Source organism: Anser anser (genome assembly GCF_964211835.1).
Source record: "Anser anser genome assembly, chromosome: 12".
NCBI classification, from domain to species: domain Eukaryota; kingdom Metazoa; phylum Chordata; class Aves; order Anseriformes; family Anatidae; genus Anser; species Anser anser.
The window spans coordinates 22502377-22510210 of NC_139733.1; positions in this window are offsets into that span (position 1 = coordinate 22502377).

Consider the following 7834-nt stretch of genomic DNA (forward strand, 5'->3'; position numbering starts at 1 on the left):
AAAAAAAAAAGAAATCATTACCGTAATGATAGCCATCACACCAAAGAGTGAGGAAAAGTACAGAGAACCACATAACTGTTTTTCCAGCTTTCAGAAGTGTCTTTCTGTTACAGATGAAAAAAAAAAAAAAGCTTCTCGCAAGCTGATGAGGCTCAGGTTTGTTTGACGCATGAGCTGGCTGCAGGCAGGCAGGCAGGCAGAGAGCAGTGCTTTTGGTTCTGAGCACCGCGTCCCACAGCCCCGTCGCTGCAGAGGTGCTTCAAGAGCTGGGAGCTGGGGCGGTGCGGGGGCAGGACGTGGCCGGGCCCCTCTGCGCCCTGAGTGTTTTGCTTTCAAAATAGGAATATCCTCATGCTGGCCAGCAGGCTGGTGTTCCTTCCGTCCCTGGAGAGGGCTGCAGCCCCCTCCCCTTCCCAAGCCCCCCTGAGCAGAGTGACTAGTGCTGGCCAGCATCTCCTGGCCCGTGCTGCCCAGGCCGTGCGGGAGGCAGCCAGCTACCGCCGATGGCAACGGGGCAGAAACCTGCGGGTAAACGTGTTGTAGCTTGGCAGCTCCTCACCGTGTGCTCCTGAATTATGGCAGCTGGGCATTAACCATTTGGTTTCCCCTGCTTTTTCTGAAAGCTGTGCGCAGGTCGTGAGGCTGTGCTGCATTATTATAGGTTGAAAAATGGACCCTCCAAATACGAGGCAGGACGGGCAGAGTTTCAATTTTTGTGTGTATGCAGAAGCATTATCACCCATAAACAATTACAAAGCTATATATTTAGTGTTCACATGCTTGGTTAGCTGATTTGTGGATGCAGTCTGTCAGCGAAGTGCTAAATGCTGCTGTTAGCTCTAGTCCTGGTTTCAGAGGCAGGGACGCAAATAACACGGTCACGCCTGTCTGGAGCACGGGGTCTTCAAGGGGGGGACGCGTTTGTACCACGCATGCACCCTTCTTGTGGGGCAGGAAGCAAACCTGGACCGAGATTTCAGGGACTGCAAGATAAAAGGAAAATAGTTTCATGGGATTTTAAAGCAAGAAATTGAAGGTTTTAAACTTGCATGGACATTTTTTTCTGAAGTGAAATGTTTAAGAAAATGGCAACAAAAGTGCAAAATGCTCCCTTCATTACAAAGGAAACGGTAGTGTGTTTTACACTGCAATGAGCAGGGTGTTTTCAGGTTGTTCTGACTCTGATGGGGTGCCTGGTGAAGCAGGGTGCCAGTCACCAGGTTAGTGCTGTGCGTGGCTGCGTTAGGGCTGTCGGGAAGCTCCGACCACTTGCATTTCTGTGAGAAAATAACACTGGTTTCAGAAGTTTTCTCTTGAGCACTGTGTTTAGGCAGTAAATACTTCATTTCTGCTTTAGTTACCAGCTGTTTTAGTTGCATTCACTTGGCAGCGGGCAGGACGGGTTCGGCGCAGCCGACGCCACGGCAGATGTGCTCTGGAAGCCCTCCTCTCATCACTTCAGCTTGTCCCAGGAAACCTACGGAGTGCTATCGTAAAGCTCTGCTCCCTGAAACCTGCCAGTTAGCCCGTGGCTACTCTAATTCCAGCAGCCATACCCACATAAACAGGACCCGGTCTTTGCCCGTATAATTCCAACGCCTCAGCTTCAGGTTTTGCATCCCCTCCCCTGGTTGCTGCAGCCCCACAGCCGGTCCCCTCCCCGGGCTGCTGCAGCCTCGGGCTTAGGGCACAAGTCCCAGCACTGGAAGGGGGGGAAAATCCCAAGCAAACGGTCCTGACCCAGGGCAGGGGCAAGTCTTGTGAGGTCTGGAAACCGCCTTCTGTTCAGAAGCCATAGTCATTCTCCCTCTGGCTCAAGGACGGTGTGTTAGCTGGGTGTAAGCGTGCTCCTTTGATTTAGGCGTGAAATGGCACTGCTGCTATCAGACTGCTAAAAGAATCTTTTTCATCTAAATGAAAGAAATAAAAATCTCTTTTTTTCTTTTTTTTTTTTTTTCTTCAGTTTTCCTGGGAACCCTTTGCTTGGGGGCAACAATAATTATAAATCTGTTCTGATACTCAGCTGGGGTTATCTTACTTCTCTCCCATTTCAGGAGCGAAAGGGACTACAGAGCTCACAGAGACACACTTATTTGATCACAAATACAAGGATGGTGCATGACAGTAATTAAATTTTTACTTTCAACTAATTTAATTTGTTATTAAAATAGGGGAAAAGGCTTTACTGCGGATGGGAAGAGGCAGCTTCTTACACCTGACTTTACTCGCACTTGACTAACCGCTTCCTTAGAACACCGGCCAGTTTGGTGGCAGATCATTAATTTTCATGGATGTAATCTGGGAATGTAATCTGGGAAGCCAAGTATTAGTAGAAGGCTGGTCTGCCAAAACCAGCATAAATGTGTTAATGCTTATTAAAACTAAGCTGTAAGTCTGTTTTCATGCTGCCTTTGCCACGTTATGAATTAATTGCTGAAACGTATTAAGACAGCAAATACAAAGAGAAGGGATTACTGTGTGTTACAGCAAAGAGCAGGAAAGGCAGAGGTTTCCTACTGAGAGACCGATCCCTCTGGCACAGGTGGTGTTTCCCAGAAAGCAGGACTGATGGAAAGCTGATGAAAGCTGACGGAGCTGGCTGTCAGGCTCAGGTGAGAGCAGTTAGGTGTTGCATTTGACGGCCTCTGTTATCAAGGTGTTTATGCCCTTGCAGTTCAAATTAATTTCAGTACAATTACTTATATTAAAGGATATATAGCAGTAGGTTGTGAGGCAACAAGGGCTTTTTATTACTTTTTTTATATAACTTCTTTGCAGGAAAAAGTCCTCCAGGGTTACTGGAAGAAAGCAGTCCTGAGCTAGATGTGTCCAGTGCAGAGACTGGGGACCATCTTTACAATGCTAGAGTGATTTTCAAAAGGGATAATGTAACCAAGCCAAAACACAAGTTTTCAAAATTTCTTTGCCTTGTATTCAGAAAGAAAAGGAACTTATTTCTATTAAATTATTTTTTTTTTTTATTATATAGTTTAGAAAATCAAAGGTTGTAATTGATTTGTACAGCAGATAGTAATAATACAATGGAATGCAAATAATTCACTATGGGATTTGTCCATTCTTTATGTCTAAAAAAAATTCTGAATTTCTGAGTTATCCTTACAAGATCCGTTAATTGTGTCCTTGGAGATTTTCTCTTAGGATTGATGCTGACTTCTGCAGGACATGTGATAACTTACTGATACAGCAGAAACAGAAACTTATTTAAGAAAGTACATAACATTTATTTTCCTCAGCTATTAGATCGTCAGTGCCCTTGCTTGTTTGTTTTATCGCAAAACTATTATTGCAAGCAGTGGAAATCTGTGCTTGTTCAGTTGTGCAGTGCAGACATTTTCTGTAGTGAATGGTGTCCTTTCTCCTTCTACCTGTTGATAATAACATTTTTATTTCAGTTTGTAACTGTATTTCTTTACCTTTATTTCTTGAATCCACTTCAATTGCCAATAAAGCCCACAGTCAGTAGCTGGAAAAGCTATTTTCCCAGCAGAAAACGTTCTGCCCAAACATGTTGTAAAATTAGGACAGATGCATTGTTTTTTGAAATACACGGATATGAAATTTGATGGTAGCACTTCAAGCTTCACTCTTTTCATTCCAGGCCCTGATAAAAGTGGCATTAATGGAAAATGTTTTCAGAGCAGTTTTGTTCCCTGTTTCAGTGGGAGCAGTGTCAGAGCCTGGAACAGGAGGCGCAGGGAAGAGGGAGGTAATGCCACCGCCCTGCTGGACCTGTCACCTGCTGGCACCGAACGAGGCCGTTTCATGTGGGCCACGAGACGTACGGAGTATTTACCAATATTTTTCGTCTCTCTTCAAAGAGCCTGCCAAATCTCAGGGTCTGTATGTGCCGTGCCACGTACCCACATGCAGAAATCCCCAAAGTGCACAGCTTTCTGAAGTTCTTTGATTTAGCCATGGGACGTGAGGCCAGGAAAGGAAAACGCCGATCTCCGGGGACTCAGGTTGGGGGAGGTCAGAGCCTTTTACAAGTCATGCACACCGTGAACTCACACAGAAGCTAACAGGTTTCAAGGGTCTCACCAGTGTAAGGGTGGTTTAAGCGCTTCGCGAAATTGGTCTCAAGATTGTTATAAGATTATATATGATGCAAGCAATTTACCCCCCTCCAAAGACTCCAGCTGAAGGCTGGCGGTAGTAAACATAATTGTGTTTACCATTCCCAGTTTTGCAGATGAATTTGTTGATTTCCAGAACAGTTAAATTGATTTTATACCTTTATGAGCACACAAAATAGCAATTAGTCAATGGTGTATATTGGATTTTTGACAGGTATAAAATTATAGTGCCAATTATTTCACCCAAGTCAATGAACAACATTCATTTCAAACAGCAGAGGTTTTTGAACAATCTTTAGAACAGTGCTGACAGTAGAAATACGGCAGTTCACTGAATGTTTTAAAGGTATGACTGCCTTTAAACTGAATAACAACTTTTGTTATGTGTGTGTACCGTGTGTCTGGTACAATTTTTGCTATTATGGTGGCCCGTTCCTTACAAGCATATACTTAAATTTGTTAAACCTTAACTATTTAACAGTAATGTAATAGTATGTGAGGTCTCTTTGGTCTTCATACTTCCCAGAGGCATAATGGAAAGAGCACTGAGCTTCCTCCTTAAAAGAAATAAATTTGTATCATCTGAGCACAGAAGCTCTCTGCACATTTGTAGCAGTTATTTGGTCTTTTGGGTAGCTGCAACATCACATTTTACTCCAAGGCAAGTGAAATCTCACACCTCCAGAAAGGTTGGTGACTGCATAAAGGTTTGGTCTAATTGGTATTTAATTTCAATTATTTCATCTATCTGCTTGTCAAATGAGAAAATGACAAGTTCAACAAGCTCTGCAACTTGGCCCTGCCACTTGCTTGACTTGGGTTGTTGATGAAAGACAGCTTATTAACTATGCTCCATTATATTCAAGAGAAGATAGCATTTTTAAAACAGAAATGCATTATATAGGAAGCTTCTGAACTTATACACCTCTCAATATAACAGTTACATCAATTACAGTAATTTTGTAAATTACATATTTCAGAGATTGCCTTCAAAGTTTGCTTCTCTGAAAGCAGAATTTTAAAGGAACACGGTGTTCTTCATTGGTGATATTCTTGTTCTAATAAAAGCATGCAAATAATAGAAACTTGTTATAAACATGATTCCTATGTAATTTGGAAGCCTGGCTGAAGTGAATTGGTTTTATTACTCATGGGGAAGGGATGCACAATTGGTCACGATGAGTACGGGAGGATATATTTTCAGAAAAAAAAACGCCAGAGAAAGATCCTGAGATCTTTCTGCTGCAAAGCCGTCCAAACACATGGCAATGAAACGTCCCCACAGTGCTGACAGCCCAAAGTGGAAAGGGAGATCCTGCCATGCTCATGGGATGGCTTTGCCTTACCTAGAGGGGGAAAGGTATAGGTGGTACTCCAGGGGTTTTAAGGATTTGATTGCTGAGGACTTTTATTCACCCTGGTGCTACAGCTCGTGGCACTGGGGGTCTCCACCCCCGGTGAATCTGGCTCTCGCGTGCAGCGGTGACATGCAGCAGCCTGGTGGCTTCTCTCCAGTGCCAGGCGGGGGGGCGGTGTATGTTCATACAAACATCCCTCGTGGAAAACACATTGCCCCTGCACTTTCTAATTTCAGCAGTTCAAGTGAGGAGTTTATTAACTCTTCCCTGACTCTGAACACATCTCTATCACAATCTTACCATTTATTCTCCTATTTTTCTGTGCAATATAATCAAAAAATCCATGGCTTCAAACAGCTTTCGTAGCACCTTAAAAAAATCTCTTTATTTTTTGAAAACTTCCATTCATTTCCAAACATTCTCAGCAACATTTGTTAGTGTTTCTCGGATTTCACTCTATTTTTTCAGCTCTGCTATGGAGCAGCATCTTCTGGCATCAGTGGCTCCTGTGAACGTGGGGGTCTGAGAGGAAGGTGAAATGTGCCAGTTCATAGACAAAATACATCGCAGGACAGTGGTACTTACAAAGCTGGCAGTCTCTGAACTCAAGCAATGCAAGGTACAAGGATATTTTTTTTCCCCAGCTCTTTTTATTGTGATGCCAACTGAGATTGAAGAGCCTGTTCAGGCAAACCGTGATCCAGCTGCACGTTTGCCTCAGGATACACATTTTAGTTACCTGTGCATACAGTAGATTTAATTTGAAAGGTCTTCCCTTCCTAACATAGCTTTAATTAAATAGTAATTCTATTTCTTAGCTTTGTGACATAGGGATTAGGGGAGGAAGAAATGATTTGGCAAATATCTTTGGAAAAAATACAGAATATAATTTTTTTTATTAATCATTTCTCTCCTAAGGTTAAGCTGGCTTTACCAGCATAAATGTTAAAAAGCAGAGAATTTCATTGCCTTTAAAAGTTTCATTTTTTTTATTACTGCAGCTTTGACTGATCAAGATTGAACTATCCCAACTAATGGCATCATTTCTTTTTTTGTAAACAAACGAGGACATTAGAGGCATGATTTATCAGTATTCCAGAGAGTTTTCCTAGTCAGTGTTTCTAACCACATCGCCTGATTTTTATAAACTTCATTACATTATAATCAATGCATGTGTGAGGCTGAGGGAGATGAGAAGTATGATTTCTTATTCTTAACTGCCATAGTAAGCGTTTATTAAGGCACACTTTTCCTGGCACGGCGTTACAAGACAGAAATATTGAAAAACAGCAGGCATCCCACAAGGCAGAGTTTGGTAATCAAGATTGCATTAATGCTAATGACAGTGGCTGCACAGCTTATTTCCTGAGAGGTAGAAGTTATTTTAACCAACAGCTTTTGTGATAGAGGTGGAAACTGGGAAAATTTAGGCTGCTACAGTCTTGTGCACGGACTCTGGCATAGCATATGGGAAAAGAATCCACCCAGAAATAGGAGCACTGCTGGGACAGCCTCGGGGTTATCAGACTTGGAGGATGCAACGCCATCTGCTTGGGGCGAGCATGGGTTTCCTGCCCTGTTGGCCAGCATTTAGCAGGATTTGTCCCCTCTGGGGCTGCCTGGGTACCAGCACTGTGGTGAGAGCAAGGGTGCCCCTGTCCCCTCGCCCCCATGGGGGCCACCTCTGGGTGCACAGCAGGATGGAGGAGCACCACCCAGGAGCATCCTCCTGGCACGAAGCCTCTCCTGTTAGCGAGGTGCTGAGCTGAGCCCAGCTGAGCCCCCAGGTCTCGTGCGTGCAGACAGGGAGGAATGCTTCCTGCAGCCCCTCCACGCAGAGCTCCTGTGCCCGCAGTCAGCACCTTTGATTGTTCTTCCCCGGTACTGGTACTGCTGTCTCTTGTCTCGTTTGTGGTCCACAGTGATCCCAAGACCTTTTCTGCAGCACTGCTACTTAACCTTACTCTTATGTTCCTTATTCTGTATTTCTATTTTATGAGACTCTAAATGGAGGATTTTGCAATCATTTTGATTGAATTTTATGTTTTTCATGTTTTTTCTCTCTCTTTTTTTTTCTTTTCTTTTTTTTTTCTTTATTTTTTTTCTTTCTTTTTCCGCTCCCTTCAGGCTGCTTTTCATCTTTGGCAAGGTCACTTTGAATTCTGATCTTGTCTTTCAATGTATTTGCAGTCTCTCTTAGCCTGCTACCATTGGGAGATTTAATAAGCATACTCTCTGTTCCATCACCCAAATCGCTAGTGAAAACGTGGAGTAGTGGTGGATGCTTTGCAAACCCTGCAGGCTTCTTCTGATAGGTGCTTGCACACCGGCAGTGGGCTGCTCGTAATTGCTCTTTGTGTGTCCTGAAGACAGGTTCCT